The following is a 15055-nucleotide window of genomic DNA, read 5'->3' on the forward strand; positions in this document are numbered from 1 at the left end:
TTTTGAGACGAGAGAGCTATGAGATGCCAAAGTGTCAAAAGGAACTCATATTAGTATAAAGTGTTCAGAAGTTCATTTTTAATACTTTGTGAAATATTTTCTAGTAGCAAACATTCATGAATATGTTATCAATATTTTTTTTTTATTTTAAACCAATTTTTCAATTTACAAAAATTAAGAACACATTGGAAATATATCCTAAAATTTCTTCTATCGAAGATTCAAAATTGAAAAAATGGTATTAATATTGTTAAAGCATATTTTTTTTTAATTAACTTAAAATTTTTAGTACGTAAAATGGATTTCTAAACATTTAAATATTTTAAAAATCTAAGTAGTGAAAAAAACTATTTACTTTTTAACTACGACTTCTTGCCATTTACTAAAAACTTGGAAATTATTTTTAAGTTGGTTTTGGAGTCGGTTGGATCTGTGGTAATAAAATGTATGTATTTTAAATAAGCCATTGGTAAGCCAAAAAAAATATTAAATTTAAACTGAAAATTAAATTTCTTGATTTTATGTTCTTTTCAAAATGTTGCTTGAAATTGAAAGAAAAAACTACTTGAAGAGTTGACGATTAAATGTGGAAATTGTATTAGAGGAAATTAAGGAATATAATTGTCAATTCTTAAAAATCAACTTTGACAAATAGGAGTACTTATTGTAGCCAGTCGTGGTAGTATCCGTGGCATGCATGGTTAGTGCGTTGAACTGGTTATGACTCAATTCATGATGCTTCTAAGCTCGTTTCTGATATCCAATGGAATAAATCAAAACTACACTGCACAGGTTCTATTCTGGATACTTGGAAAAGGCCCTTGACACAGTATGGTTAGAGGGTCTTTACCTAAAACTGAGCAGGCTTGGCATGAGCAAACCATTTATTTAAGTGGCAATGTAACTTCTACCACAACATTCTTTATTAAAAATGGTCTTCAACAGGGAGGAGATTCTCTTCAGCGTTTACACCAGCGATAGTCTTACACAGGCATTTATGTACGCCAACGATTTAATTTCCAACAGAACGGCCGAAAGGTTGAGGTTATAAGAATTGTCTTGCAGCGTGATTTCGGCAAGATTCAGCAATATTGCGGCGACTGGAAACTGAAACTAAATGTCCAGAAGTCGGAGACAATTTTGTTCCGGACTCCATTGGCTAGGGCCACGAGGTAAACGTGCAAGAGTTGGCTCCGACCAGGGCCACAGGAACCTTCGCTCTGAAGAAACGGCAGTTTTACAGCAGTCGGTATGACCCTAGAGTTACGGTAATTTTCTGCACGGCCCTCATACATCCGATGATTGTTGATAATGATCGGACGGAATCACTGTTGATAACCCACGCAAACAAAATAAGGACAACGAACTTCGGATCTGTACGTAGAATGTTAGGTCCCTTAACAGGCCACGTGCAGCCGAACAACTAGTGGAAGCCCTAAGCTGCTGCAAGGCCATACAAGAAGTGCAATGGGATGGACCGGGCAAACGCAAACTAAAAGACTGCGATATATACTACGGCAATTGCTACCGCAAACAAAGACAGCGTCTATTTGGGTGTGGATTTGTTGTTGGAACTAGACTCAGGCAAAAAGACTTGAGTTTCAACAACCCGCATCAAGGCTAAAATCGCCAACATAAGCCTAATATGCGCGAATGCCCCAACAGAGGAGAAAGATGAAGACACCAAAAAAATATTCTTTGAGCTCTTGGACAAAACATATGAGCAGTGCCCTGGCTATGAAATACAAATTGTCTTAGGAGATTTAAATGCCAAGCTAGGAAGAAAAGACATCTTTGGTGGCATAATCTGGAGATACAGGCTACACGCACCACCTCCGACAACGGATTCAGGCTGATCGATTTCGCTGCGGGGCAAAACGTTCTGGTAGCTAGTACGCAATTCACACATCTCAATATCCACAAGGGGACATGGAAATCTCCTGAACAATCAACCGTCAACCAGATTGACCACATTGCCATCGACGCAAGACACTTCTCCAGTATACAGGATATCCGAACATTCCGAGAGGCCAACATTAACTCGGACCACTACCTCGTTGTAGGCAAGGTACGGCTACGGATATTCTGATCCAAGCCAAAACAGGGAAGTACTGTGAGATGATTCGACGTTAGACGGCTACATTCGCATGAGACTGCCATGTCCTTTTCCGATCGAGTCTCTAATAACCTGTTAAGGAGTCCTATGCTGATTGCATTAAGCATTGAAAACCAGTGGCAACATTGGCTTGAAGCCATCAGAGATGCCGCCTTTGAAGTGTTAGGTTTTACAAACCAATGGTTTGACAACGAATGCGCGCAAGCGCACGCAGTGAAACAACAGGCATACAAAACGGAGCTGCACAGGAGGACCAAAGCTGCTCCCGAGCTCTACGAGCAGAAGAGAGGAGAGGAACACTGGCTTCTTAGATGGAAAAAAAGAGAGCATGTGAGAAGGATGTCACAACAGAATGAGGTTCGTAAATTTTACCAAAAGGTAAAAAAACCTCCCAAGATTACCAGCCACAAACCGATGTCTGTAAAGACGATCAGGGGAACATCGTAGTAGAATCCCAGTCGATTCTGAGAATATGGAAAGATCACTTCTCCAAATTATATAACGGCGATGACGAACCAAATTCCGCTGTAAGGGAGATAGAACCACTCAACCTCGGCGACGCAGATCAACAACTCAGCCTACCCCACCTTGACGAAGTGAAGATATCTATATCTAAACTTAAGTCAAAGAAATCTGCTGGAACTGGCGGCATCACTGCCGAACTATTCAAAGCAGCAGGCGATGACTTGGTATGGAGCATGCACCAACTCGTCTGCAAAACATGGTCGGAAGAGCCTGATGAGTGGAATCTCAGCATAGTGTGCCCGATACATAAGAAACGAGACCCTCTAAATTGCGTCAACTACAGAGGCATCAGTCTCCTCAACATTGCATTAAAGATACTCTCTGCCGTATTATGTGAACGTCTGAAGCTGTTCGTCAACAACGTGATTGGTCCTTATCAGTGAGGCTTCAGACCAGGAAAGTCCACTATCGACCAAATATTCACACTACGGCAGATCTTGGAAAAACCCCAGGAACTTCAAATCGATACCCACCATCTCTTTATCGATTTTGAAGCCGCGTATGAGAGCATCTATAGGGAAGAGCTCTACCGAGCAATGTCTAGTTTTGGCATCCCTGTCAAACTTCTCCGTTTGTGCAGAATGGCGATGGAGAATGCACGCTGCTCTATCAAGGGAAAGATCTTACCGATGCATTTGATGTCAAAAAAGGTTTTAGACAAGGCGACGCACTGTCATCCGACTTCTTCAACATCGTTCTGGAAAGAATTGTGCAAAACTCAACCGTCGACACTAGAAGCACAATCTTCCAAAGGTCCATCCAAGCAGATGTTATTAACATAATTGGAAGATCAAAGCGATCAAAGCGTGATGTCAGTGGAGCGTTTTTGAGCATTGCGACGGAATCTAAGAAGATGAGTTTAGTGGTCAGTGAGGACAAGACCAAGTATATGCTGTCATCAAAAAAGGACACTGAACAATGACGTCTATAACTTTGAGGTAGATTTGGACTAGGCACCGCTATTAGCACAGACAACGACACCAGCGCTGAAATCAAACGGAGAATAAATCTTGCAAATCGGTGCTTCTTTGGACTTGAAGGCAATTGAGAAGTAAAGTCCTCTCTCGAGCATCTAAAATCACCATCTATAAGACACTCATCATCCCGGTTCTCATTTATGGCGCTGACGCCTGGACCCTGTCAAAGAAAGATGAGAGGGTCTTAGGATGTTTCGAAAGAAAAATTCTTCGGGTGATTTTTGGTCCCGTACGCATAGATGGAGAATGGAGGAGAAGATATAACGACGAACTGTACGGGCTGTACAGCGACACTGACCTAGTTAGCAGAATTAAAATCCAACGGCTTAGATGGCTAGGTCATGTAGAGCGAATGGACATCAACGCTTCAGCCCGGAAGGTCTTCGAATCCAATCCCGAGGTTGGTTGAGGCCCAGATCCGCCTAGGACTGTAGCGCCACCTTAAGTAAGTAAGTAAGTAAGCAAGCGCCCTCTTTAGGCCGAAATCTTTATTAATCCGTAATTTCTGAATTCGACTGGTCAATTTATTTCAAAAGAAAATACAACACAACAATTATTGGAATTGAATAATTATATTCTTTAGCCTTGAAATTCATTAAGAAAATATTTTTCAAAAACCTTTGGAATTCCTTTAAGAATACCCTTTCCAATATTTTAAATATTAGAAAGGGTAATTGTGACCAAAATATGAGTTTTCAGAAATGTAACGTAAGTCTAAAAAATTCCAACAATTATTTTTGTATTTTTTTTTTACCTGTTTTCTTTATTTTCGAAAATATCTAAAAACATATTCATTAATCTGGATTAGACGAAGAAAAAGACACCGATGATGGATATTATATTTTCGTTTTTTTATGAAGGGCATTTTTAAAGGAAATAATATTAAAGTGCTAAGTTTTAAGGATTTATGAATTTTGTGTGTGTGTGTGTGTGTTTGTGTTTGTATATTGTGACCTTTTTGATCTTTTATAATAAAATTTGAAATATTTTGGTGATTTAAGAGATTTGTTTTATATAAATTGTTGGGTTATGCAGTGAAATGGAAGTTCTGAAGTATCTTCTAAGCTATACGAGTACATATAAATATTTTCGCACAAAGGAATTTACAGATGGTTTTGTTTTAACAATATCGCGTTCTAGTATCAAATTTCATAAACTTGGGTAACCTTTGAAGATAGTTTGTTTGTTCTTTTTTTTTCTTTAAAAATTGTTTCCCTTCTTTGAATTTAAATTAATAAATCAACATAGTGTATGAGAGTAAATAGTATTTAATTGAGCATGTTGAATTATTGATTCAAAAAATAGCTTTTAACAACACACCACGACGAGACGTGGCACACGGGGTGTAGTGATGGTAGACTATAAACAGAAAGGCCGTTAAATGTAATTTAGTGTAATATTCACAGTGGCATAATAATATCCTGCCTGATGGTGTTTGTTTCATAAAAAATAGATTGTAAATTAAAATTTCGAAATGTTTCCTTTTTGTGTGGTTAATGTTTGCGCGCTAGAATGGTTTTTATTTTGGAATATATACTAACATAAAATAAAGCAAAGATAGGTCAAACATTACGCTATATATTTTGTAGAAATGTTAAAAAGTAATTTCTACAGTTGAAAATGAGTTTTAAATAAGTCTTATAAGTCTCGTCATGGACAATCTTTTCCATACAAAATAGAGGAAAATTAAAAACTTTAAGAAAAAGACAAAAATTAGTACTGAAGAAGTAGTAAGTTCCTGGAAAAAGCAGAACGGTGGCAAAGACAGGTAAAGAATTGATACATGACCCAAATAAAAAAAGGATATCATCAAACTTAGGCCAGTTTAATGGTCCATGCATTTGTGATACCACATGAATCTTGAGGCTTCCTCCTAAGCTCAATAGAACCAGCTTGAGTCCCTTACGAAACGTGAGAGGCTGATTAAACCGATATGATTTAGATCGTTTAGATCGTTAAAGAAGAATTCTAATAGGTGATTCTTGCGTTTTCGAGCTAGAGCAGGGCATGTGCAGAGAAGATGAAAAACCGTTTCTTCCTCTTCCTAGTCCATACAGCTTCTGCAAAAGTCATTTGAGAATACGCCGAGTCTCGTGGCGTACTTTCCTATTAGACAGTGTCCGGTTATGACACCTATTATCGAGCTTATATTCGATCTGCTTAGAGAGAGCAAGCACCTTGAACGTTTTAAATCCAATGTTGACCTGATGTTTTGATGTGACTTCACACGTGGTGATGTTGTTCCAAATGGTGATTGCCATCCTCACAGCGTCTTGAATTAGCAGCAGTTACAAGTACCGATTAGAATGCCAGCACTTGCCAAACGTGGTAGGATGGGCTGTACTGTACCGTTCCTGGCGAGTTCATCTGCCTTACAGTTACCTTGTAGAGACAGATTCCAGAAATTTAATAGCAGCCTGGCTATCAGAGAAAATACGGATATCATATGTTGATATCACGTTTTCCGAAATTTCAGGACCTGACTTGGTATTTTAAAACCTTTCTTGTAATCTGCAGACCTCCTTTGGAATCTACAGACCTCCTCTTATATTTTAATACATGTTTTGGAATCTCCAGACCTCGCTTGAATTTCAAGACCTGAATTGTTATTTTAAAACGCACCTTGTAATCTAGAAACTTCCATTGATGTTTTAAGACCTTCCTTGGAATCTACAGACCTCTCTTAATATTGCAGATCCTTCACTGATTATTAAACACCTGACTTGGATGGAATCTCTAGAACTGCTTTGATATTTTTAAACCCACCCTGGAATCTCCAACCATCCTTGCGGCATGGCTATCTGAGAAAATACGGATATCAGATGTTGATATCACGTTTTCTTTGAGCCAATACTAGACTTCTTTAATCGCCAAAAGTTCCGCCTGGAACACGCTACAATGATTGGGGAGGCGGAATGAGAGACTTAATTTCTGTAGTTCAGAGTACACACCTCCACCAACCCCTTCTTTTGTTTTTGACCCATCTGTGTAAAAATGGATTGACTCATTCTCCAAGAATGTCCTATCCTCCCAAAAAGATCTGGTAGGTATAGAAATCTGTAAGTTACTGTCGAATTGCAGTTGGGGGATGGTGTAGACTGTGTGCTTTGGAATTGATTCTACTCGTAAATACCTTCGAATTACGGAGTGGACAATGTTGTTGTTAATCCACTGCGACGAAGCTTTGAGGCGAATAGCAAAGCTTGCAGCTTAATATGTCGAGAGATGTACGGGGTCGTGCGAAGCGATCCCCTTATACATAGGCAAGCTGAACGTTGGACTTTATTTAGCTTATCCCTGTTTATACCTTTCTCTAAAGCATTCCACCATACTGCCACACCGTATGTTAAAATCGGTCTGATTACCGATGTGTATAGCCAATGCGTGATTCTGGGCTGTAAACCCCATTTATTACCAATAGCTTTTTTGCAAGAAAAGAGAGCTACAGTAGTTTTTTTGACTCTTTTCCGTACGTTGCGTTTCCAATTTAGTTTTTTAGCTAAGACAAGAATTGGATTCCTTTAATATAGGGAGGGTTGACAAATGGAATTTTGTATCTCCTCGAAAATAAGACCAGATCGGTTTTGTGTGGGTTAACACCCAGTCCACACCGATCAGCCCAAAGTATTAGCCTGTCCAAGGCATTTTACAAGAGTTCTTTTAGAATGTTAAGATGCTTTCCTGAAACTGCTATAGCAACGTCTTCCGCATAGGCTATCACTCTGAAACCCTCCGATTCCAGACTAGCTAGGATATCATTCACCACAAGGTTCCAGAGGAGAAAGGATAGAACACCACCTTGCGGTGCCCCTCTACTAACGAATCGTCTACTAGAAGATTTGCCGAGCTTTAAATTAATTATTCTGCTCGTAAGCATTAAATGAATTAACTCCCGAACCGAACTCTCTACATATAAAGATGTCAGTGCAGATGTGATTGCAGATGTGTCCACTTTGTTAAAAGCACCTTCGATGTCAAGGAAAGCAACCATAGTGAACTCTTTATGATGAAGGGAATATTTGATGGTGCGTTCTAAAGTGTGTAACGCTGTTTCCACCGATTTACCTTTACAGTAGGCATGTTGAGACGAAGACAGAAGTCTTGTATCGATACGTGCCCTTAAATGGATATCAATCAATCTTTGCAAGGTCTTAAGAAGGAATAATGATAGACTTATAGGTCGTAGATCTTTAAGATTTACTTGGCAGCATTTACCTGCTTTAGGTATAAAAATAACTTTAACTTCTCTCCATGCCGAGGCAACATAGACCAGGTAAAGACAGCTGGTAAAAATTGCCTCAAGGATTGCTGCAATTATGTCAGAAGTCTTTTGTAACTCGGCTGATATTATTCCATCTGGTCCTGCAGATTTAAGTGGTTTGAAGCTGTTGGGAGCCCATTGTAGCTTATCCCTTGTGATCAGACCTTGTGGCTATGTTGTATTTGAACTTGAACGTAATATAATTGTTGCAAGTTTTGGTAAGAGAATTACCAGGAAAGTTAGTGTCCAATAGTAAGTTCAGCGATTCAGTACTTGAATTTTTCCAGGAGCCGTCTGCATTTTTCAAGCAGCTTGGCATAGTTGGATTAGTTGAAAGAATTTTGCATAACCTAGAGGCTTCAGAAGTTGCTTCTTTCGTGCCACAGAAGGATCGCCAAGAAGATCGCTTAGAAATCCTTAGTGCCTACTTGTAGATTCTTTGTAAGATTCCCAATGAGAGGGTAGTCTTGCGGCTTTGGCCTAGTTGAAAAGTTTCCTGCATTCTTTCCTGATCGAGTCAATTTCTGAGGCCCACCACATTTTTTTTTGAAAAACTTTAACAAAATGTCTTTTTAAAGCTTTAAGAGAAAGGTTTCTATGTAATTTCTTTTAACAAAAAAAACTTATGATGTTTTAAAAAAATGTTTCCGCCTAAAAATCTCTAACGAAGGTTGCTAACCTTAATTTCAAATATAAACGTAATCAAAATTTATTAAATTTAATACATAAAGACTGTCACACACGTTTTTAAATCATTTAGTAAATTTGTAAAGTAGTTTTTGAACTTCTTAAGCTTAAAGGATGTTTTAACGTTCATTAAATTCACGGAATAGCTTCTTTAACTTTGAGCTATATGCTAAATTCTTATGGCATCTGTTATTATCCTAGACAACATTCCTTTCCAACTTTTCTTAAAAGAATTCATTTGGGTCTTTTAGTGTATTATTCGTGAGCTACGATTGTTTTGTTTTAAGTTAAGAAAATCTCTTCGAAGGGCTGGATGATAGAGGTTAAAAACCCAAGACCGTAATACTCTAAACCTTTTGTTGAGAAAAATTCTTTAGGCTGATTTTTTTATGTAAACTTCCTAACAGAACACATGGTCATTGGTCATACCTATCGACATATAATCTTATAAAGGCAGTGAATGATATGGTCCTGTCTACAGATAGCAATTCCAATTAATAGGTCTGTTCGTTGTGTTTGTTTTAACGAACTGTCACTATTTAGACTTGTTCGAAAGCCTGTTTTTAATAAAAGGAAATCAGTAATTTACTAGTAAGCAAAACGGAAAGAAAGGTTTAAAACTTTCGAGTAGCCAGATAAAATTGCTAAATATTAAGAAAGTTGCTACCTCTGCAAATGTTTAGTCCTTAAAAATAGGTTAAATTTTTTTAAATCCTTGTTGATAAGAAATCTGTCAATTGAAGAGAATCCCAGTCCAATAATGTAGATGTAGTCATAGCTTTTTTAAGAGTTTGTGACCTTTAGGACATTGACAATAAAAGATAATTTAAACATTGAATTTCTTGAAATGTGTATAAGGTTAACTTATGCATGTGTGTTGAACTAAGGAAGACATTTATGCGACTGAAAAAGGAAGTAAATACATACATAGGAAAATATAAAAGGTAAAATATAAATAGAGAAACATTTCTTTTATCTTTGGTATATTTCGATACCTTATAAGAGGAGAAAAAACTCTGACTTTTCATGAGAACATTTTTGAGACTGTTTCATATTATTTTGTTTACAATATGTTTTATAAATTTACTGTTAAGTCTTGGAGCTTTATTTTGGTTACCTTTCTAATATAATGTTACTGACTTTTTTTATTATAAGCGGGCACTTAAGGGGTTATTAATACCTTTAACATGTTTAAAGTTTAAAAACAGTGCGATCTTTAGGAAAATAGGGAAGGGATAAAGAGGAGATACCGGTGCACATTGGTCTTAAAGTTTTGAATATCAAATTGATGGGCAAACAAGAGCTGAGTAAAACATTCCACATTCTCGATGTGCGGTTAAAAAACAATCTCTATACTTCACAGTACGTCCGAAATTGAGTTCAAGGTTAAACTAATGTGCATTCCTAGAAGGACGAGTATTACGGTTCATTTGTTTAAGTAGGAATGCAGCTGGCTCATTCGACAGAACACTGTTTATAAAAATATTGGTAAAACAACGAAAGGCATGAAACATTGCGGTGTTCGAGTGGCTTAATTGTTTCATTCATCATTTTCAAAACTCTTTTTAGATCCTGCCAAAAATACTTAAACTTGTTTAAGGGGCACAAATATGCGAGAAATCCTAAGCACCTAAGAGCTTTTTTGGCAATATCGAATATGCGATCATTCCATAAGAGGTGATTTGTTGATTAATTTCCTGGATGCAAGTGCCGCTCATGGGTTTCGCTTTAACGACAGGAAACAGCATTGATTTTCGAAGCATGAAATTCAACACGGTTTGTGATTATGCATTGTACAATGACTGTCTAAGATCCTTACGCACAAATTCGTTTCACTAACAACCTTAAACCAAACAACGACTAATTCGTAATATAGTGAAGGGCGGAATTTTAGTTATTGGGGGATCAGACCTAACCATCAAGCATTTTTGAGCACCGCTTAAAAATGTTTTTAAACTTCCCATAGGAAGTTATTGTAATGAGTCCGATTTGTCAGATTGAAAATTTTGACATTTCTCGACGTTTCAAGGTCCATAGTGTCGAAATTAATTTTTTTTAGAGAAATGTCTGTAGGTTCGTGTGTACGTACGTTCGTACGTCAGTTTTTTTCGTCCATAGCTTAAGAACCAGAAGAGATATCGATTTCAAATAAATTTGGTTATACCGATAATAAGGCAGAAAGATTCAGAAAGGGCTCTCAAGAAAATTGCGTGGGTGGTTTTTTTACCATAGCAGTTTGAAAAAAAGGTGAACATTTTGGTTAACCCTAAATATCTTACGAACCACAAACTCTAGAGACTTGAATTAAATTGTATACAATAAATTGTAACTTGATATCAAAGAAGTATATTAAAAAAATCCATTTAACGGTTTTTTATATAAATAAAAAAAACTGAAAAAAAAATTGTCACCTCCAAAATTTTACGACTGAAATATGATTTCATCTCGAAAACAATTTTGTGCAACGAAGAATAATGTTTTTGAAATCTGATAAAAATCGAATTAACAGTTTTTTTTTATAAAAAATAAATATCTAAAAAAAAAACATTTTTCAAAGTTGGTAAAAATTGAATATCGATTCAAATATCTTTTCTAAAACTTGAATTTTAGGCTTCAAACTTATTTTATCTTATAAGAAATATTGTTTTCAATATTCTGAAAAATGTTGAGAAAAATCGAATTGACAGTTTTCTTACAAAAAACAAAACTACATAGAAAAAAACAATACTAAAACTTGGTAAAAATTTACTTTCGACTCAAATATCTTTTTAAAAATTAAAAATATTGGCTGCAAACTTATTATATTTCACAGAAAATATTGTTTGCAATATTCAGTAATTTTTATATAAAAATCCAACAGTCCCTTTTTTCATAAAAAAATAAATCTACAAAAAAAAGTACGCAAATTTGGTAAAAATTGATACGAGTACATATAGACAAACTTTTAAGCAAGACGAATCGACAGACAGGATGGGAAGTTATCAGTGTGGATCGCATCCCAGCCTCTTTTTTCAAAACGTATCAATTTCCCAAAAAAAAAAACTTTTTGTTGATATTTCTATAAATGGGAAAAACGCTTCAAAATTTGTTTTTGCAATAAGCCCAAAAATGAGAAAGTTTGCAAAAAAATAAAAAATAAAACAAAATCTAATAAAATAAAATTTCTGGCGCAATTTCCGTCATTGATCTCATTTTCAGTCTCCTATTCGCAAATTGGAGCTGATGCTAGAAGACAAATTCTAAAAAAGGACTATTTTGTGTCAACCTTTTGAAAATATTTTGGAAAAGAAGTCAAAAAAATCTTAAATTGAGAGAAAAAAACGTTCTTAAATTTAAGAAAATGGACGAATTTAGGTGCAAGACTTAAAAATAAAAGTAAAGAAATAAGTTGGAAATGAACTACAGAGTGGCACTTACAAACTACACATTACAGAATTTCTTCTCTCTTCAATTTTCGACGTTGAATTTTACAAAATTCAGCTGTTAACCTTTTAACCTGACAATCAGCTAAATTAATTTTTATTATGAATATACATAAAAGCAAACATGTGATTAGAGGAAGACAACTCAATTCAAACCGCAGGACTAAAAATCAAATTCAACAAGTTTCCATTCCAAAGAAAAAAAAAATAACACACATTTTCCCAAAAATATCAAAACACCACCCAAACTTAAACCACAATTTTAATCATATTTAGAGAACCTTTAACTCTCGGATTTAATTCAAATTGTCAGAGCTCTCTGAACGACTAACAATTATGTACACAACCGGATTTAATTAAAATCCGCCCAAAATGCGAAAATCAAAAGGCCGACCATGTCTGTCCAGGCCAGGACAAACAGAATCAAAAACACAATAATTCCACAAATTAAACACACATCCGAAAATTATATGTAGATTTACATATAACGCTGTTAGGTATATTCATACATATATAAACCCTACTCCCACACGTGATTCTCAGTGATGGAAGCAAAGTATCTATCTATCTATCTTTTATCAAGCAGACAGGAACCAAAACATCCACCGGCATCACAACAACCTACAATATAAATTTTGCCACAAAGCAACAGAGCAACAGCAGCACAAAAGCACTAAACCTACACACATGGTTTCACCACGAAGTTCATTCAGTTTTATAGGATCAAAACGACCAAAAAGACAAACGAAACATTTGCACAAAATAGGTAGGTTAGGTACTGGGGTTTCAGCCATAGATACGTGTAGATAGATAGATACATTATACTATCTATACGCAGCAAAATGCATTCCATATATGATATCTCATATTTGTATCTATCTATAACAACAGATAGATACAAATACAAAACATGTACAAAAGATATTCTTTAAAAAATCTTGCCTTCCACTGGCAGCTAACTTGAAACTTCCACTAGATACTTCGTACTTCTTGTATAATTAACAATTTAATTTCAAATGAATATGCATGCATATACGCTAAGGACATGTCAGTCGCTGCGCTGCTGTCTGCGTTGCACCTTATAAAAGAAAAGATGCGGAGAGGAATTTTTCTATTTTAATGAAAATAATAATATTTATAAAAATAGTAATAAAAACTCATACTACAACTATCTAGGTACTCAACCCAGCTAGCAGGAAATTACACCTGTAGGTATACATAGGTACAGGTAAAGATACAGGTACCCGACCAACACTACAGGTAGAAAAAGATACACCGCACAGAAATTACCTGTTTGGGTCTTTTCTATGCAAGAAAAGAAAACATAATTAAATCGAATAATGCAACTACACTACTCATAGATACTTAGATACACTACACAAGCACACTTAATTCGCCGCACACTTTTTTGTGACTGTATAGGTTTTCCGCAGAAAGTTAATATATGTTTTAATTCTGAATTCCCGACACCTGACGACGACCAAACTTAAATACATTTTCACCTGCTTTTTGCTAGTTTTTAAACATAGATAGATATTTATAAGAAACTTTAAGAAACTTACCTTAAGACAAAGTTATCCAAATTTAAAGTAAAAAAAAAATATATCTTCAGTGTTAATATCCTGTTTTTTTCTTAGATAGTTTTTTTTTTGTTTAAGCAGATATCCATAAAATATCAAAGTTAAGGTAAATTTGTATCTTTATCTATTTTTTTTTAAGGTTTCTTTCAATTCAATCAAAACACGCACACTGACACTTGTTAATATAATTTCTCTTCTTTATTCTTTTTCTTCTTTTTTATTTTTATTTATTTATTTTTCCTTCTTTCATTCAATTCTGGTTTTATCCACACCGAAATTTATCAAGAACTTGTTATTAAAATTTCTAGAAATTATTCTTAAAGAATTTTTTTTTTCTTTTTTTTTCGTCGAACTTAAAACAATTTTTGTGGCTTAACTTTTTATTTTAACTTTTAATCGAGTCGTCAGCAAAATTATAATAATTTATAAATTCTGTGGTAGAGGAGAAAACAGGGTCGAAGTTTTTTCGTATCTTAATATCTTCTTTTTTTCACTTGTATATTTTTACAATAATTTTATAATCCAGCTTGGGTCTTAGAATTCTTGCGATGATGTCGTCCGTGTCATCCAAACGGAGCTCCGAAGAACACCTTGGAGAGTTTTATTATTTTACTCGATTCCCGAATTAAAAACTTCGTATTTTTTGTAAATTTAAATTTCATAAATTAGATTTAAATAAAAAAGATATTCATATATATAAAAAAAAACCGTCACTATATATATATGTTGGTAATATGCATTTGGCCATAGAGAAGAAAAACTTTCTCTTCCAATATATAAATCCGGTAGTTGGTTGGTTGGGGGCAAACACAAGATTAAAAAACTTTTAAAAAAAAGGAGAAAACGAGTAAATATTTTGATATTTTATTCAAAACTCGTTTGTTTTTTAAATTTGTTTAGATTTTAACAAATGTATCGTGTTTGAATTAGGATCTCGTTAAGAGTAGTTCACACACTCCGAAATTTTTAGTAGAAAAAAATGTCTGATATATTAATTGTATCTTACATTTAAAAAATCACAAATACCGTCCACGACAACGCTCCAAGAGCGACTGAGGTAAACTTGTACATTCGGTTCAATTGAACCCCGGACTTGAATATCTATTTGACGACTACAACGAATACGAATACGACAACGACAACTGAGATATGATGATGGAAGAAGTATCTTTTGGATATACGAAAACGAAAATACGAGAATATACAACACGGCTATGGATGGCTATGGCTATGGCTACTGAACTGGCTGTGTGCTAAAAACTAAATAAATTCGTCGTGAATCTGAATCTGAGTTTGAGCTGAGGAGTAGCTTAGAGCAGAGCAAGGTACGTATTGTACGTTACTTTACTTAACTTACTTACGAACTATACGAAGGAATGGATAAAGATTGGGGCTAGTGACGATGACAATAACGACGAGGGACGTAAAGACGGAACGGACGGACTTTGGGTTAAGTGGTCTGCTGGTGGAGGCTTTTCTGAGACGAA

The 15055-nt window shown here is 35.4% G+C and overlaps 1 protein-coding gene across 1 annotated transcript in view; it reads right to left on the minus strand.

The window, feature by feature from the left end:
• Positions 1-14822, minus strand: part of LOC129948424 (low-density lipoprotein receptor-related protein 2) — a 384397-nt gene extending 369575 nt beyond the window's left edge. The window contains exon 1 of the mRNA XM_056059427.1: positions 13551-14822. The gene's annotated coding sequence lies outside the window, so the exon portion shown is untranslated. The remainder of the gene's footprint in view (positions 1-13550) is intronic.
• Positions 14823-15055: the final 233 nt, after the last annotated feature.

This window comes from Eupeodes corollae, chromosome 2 (assembly GCF_945859685.1).
Source record: "Eupeodes corollae chromosome 2, idEupCoro1.1, whole genome shotgun sequence".
NCBI classification, from domain to species: Eukaryota; Metazoa; Arthropoda; class Insecta; order Diptera; family Syrphidae; genus Eupeodes; species Eupeodes corollae.